The sequence below is a fragment of the Lynx rufus genome, unplaced genomic scaffold (genome assembly GCF_022079265.1).
Source record: "Lynx rufus isolate CCGP_SWC_20201006 ecotype Redwood Valley unplaced genomic scaffold, mLynRuf1.p SCAF_5, whole genome shotgun sequence".
Lineage (NCBI taxonomy): Eukaryota > Metazoa > Chordata > Mammalia > Carnivora > Felidae > Lynx > Lynx rufus.
In genome coordinates this window covers 62,588,839-62,591,479 of record NW_025814867.1, presented here as the reverse complement: position 1 = coordinate 62,591,479, position 2,641 = coordinate 62,588,839, and positions in this window count along the sequence as shown.

Sequence of the window (2,641 nt, the reverse complement as noted above, 5' to 3'; positions counted from 1 at the left end):
GAAATGAAAAGTCCAAGGCTGAGCCTCCTACTGTGCAGGGCACTCTTCCTGCCTAGGGGTCTCCTTCTCCCCTCCTGCGGGAAGAGGCCATTGAGGTTCTGACAGATGGGTGGGGCCTGATCCTCCTGTGCCTTCTCTGTGTCTTTTGGCCAAGGTGAGGGTCCCCAGGGAGTCCTTAAACTGATCAGAAGCAGCTTCTGTGAACATCTTGATGGCCAGTCTAGTGTTTCTCTCCCTAGAGATTCTATTACCTTTCTGATGGTTCTCAACCCCAACTTCGCCTTTTCTTCTGAGGAAACTTAACTGTTCATCTGAGGGAAGGCACTCCTCCATCTAAACTGAGAAGAGCCAGTGAATTCGAATTCACAGACCTCTGGGTACCCAAAGCCTGGTGTTTTTGCACCCACCTCTGCTGTGTAGAAGTACACCACAGGGCAACAGGAATTGTAGCAGGATTGGACCCCCCTCCCCCCACCTGCCTTTTCAGTCCAGAGGGAATGATAGAGTTCTCCTGTGCCCATCTGGTGCTTACCAGAACCTTCTCTTTTGGAAGTTGTTTTACTCCTGCTCTGTGTAATTACTTCGTTTGCTCCCTTTATCTTTTCCTTACATTTCGACATTACACGTCTGTCTCTCTTGGGACTTTTACTTGGTTCTCCAGGGACCTCTATCTTACCGCCACATGCTCCCAGAATTACACAACTCTGGAGAAAGAAATGGTGGGCATCCTTAGCCAGGGTGATCCTTTGAATTTTGATTTCCTCAAACAGAGATATTCTATGAACCATTGATGAACCCCTCTTAGGGTTGAAACTTGCTGTTTGCTCACACTCCCAGTCCCAGTTTTGACAATAAATGACAACTGGCACAACAGGGTATTCTCAATGATCTCTCTTCCCCTCCCCTGCCTTTCCTAAACTCATGCCCAGGACTTGCTTTTCTTTTCCTTCTCCTCTAACTGGATCATCAAGGATGTACTGTTGCAGCACAGAGACTGAAAAGATTGTAATTTTCTTTTACAGTGTCTGGCAGGATTTGCAACAGATATTAATGGGGACATAAATAGCTCATGGAAGGTATTGAACAAAACTGTTTAATGCAAGGCAGTTGTACCAAGAGAAAATCTATACGTAGTTGAGATTGATTCATACCTTGAACACAGCTGGCCCCTTTAGGATTTCCCCATTTCTATGTGCCCACTTCATTGGTAAATCCTGTAATTAAAGCAAATTCCAACAATTTATTTTTTTAAGGGTGGGAAAGGACCCCCCCCCCTTTCTTATGACCCTAAAGGTTGTGGGTTTAAGCAAATGAGTGAAAATGGCAGGCAGGCAGAGCTGGGGCAACCGGAGATGGGGGCAGCGGTGGGGGAGGCCGGAAGGTGACGGCCGACCTTAGGGAAGCAGGAGGTCTTGGATGTTAAATGCCCGAGCCTGCCCGGACCTGGGAATCAAAGGTGATCATTACTACTTGATGGGAATAGACCACTGAAATGTTCCAAGAATGGCAAGTATTGGTAGTATACTTAACATCTAGAAAGAAAACAGTTACTTGTTCTACTTTCAACTCCGAAAGCACAAGCCGAAATAGCTTCAGTAGCAGTAAGAGCGGCGGCAGCAGATTTCCTGAAGTTCAGGATGATTCTCACTTTCTCCTGGATCATTTAAGAGTCCTGTCCTTCTAGTTCTTTAATATGGAAAAAGGTTTTAAAAGCCCCACTTCTTGTTTTCTCCGTGGATGTATAGAAAATTTCCTGCAATTTATGGTGGGAAAAACAATAATAGTAATGATACAGGCTTATAGGTGATTCCAACACGAAATCAGTCCTTTGCCCTAGTCTTTTTATTTCCCCCCCCCTCCCCGCCTTTTTTGGGGGCGAGGTGTCTGCTCCCCTCTGGTTCCCTGTGCTCGCTCCCCGCCCCCCGCCGCCCTCCCCGTGGCTCCCTTTCTCCGCCTCCTCTGCGATTGCCATCTGACAAGATCTCCAAATCAAAGTGATAAATCGCTCCAAACTTTTTTTGGCGGCGCTGAGATGTTGGAGGGGCGTCTAGCGCGCATGTGCGAAGGTGTCCGAACTGACAATGCTGGAGAGATAGCGAGTGTGGATTGAGAGAAAGGGAGAGAGGGAGGGAGAGAGAGTGAAAGAGGGAAAGACAGAGAGTGAGTGTGTGTAAGTGTGTGTGTGTGTGTGTGTGTGTGTGTGTGTGTATGAGAGAGAGAGAGAGAGAGAGAGAGAGAGAGAGAGAGAGAGAGAGAGAGAAGCGAGGGAGGGAGCGAGAGGGAAAGCAAAAGAAGGAAAAGATCCAAGAAAAAAAAACCCCAACCACACACCAGCGGCTGCAGGACTGGGCACAGCATGAGATCCAAAGGCAGGGCAAGGAAACTGGCCACAAGTAGGTGCAATATCCCTTTTCTATTGGCTTTCCCCCTCCTCTGCCATCTTGCATATCTGTCTCCAGCGCTCCGGGAGGGAGCGCGCAGCTGCCTCTCGCGCCGGGGCCCCGGGCGGAGGGCAGGCGCAGCGCAGCCCCAGCAACCTGCCGGTCCCAGCCTTCGCGCCCGGCCGCCCGCGCTCTCGCTCTTGGTTTGGGCGCCAGAGGAGCCGGGGCAGCCCTTAGCCCCGTGCACCGACCAGCTGTGG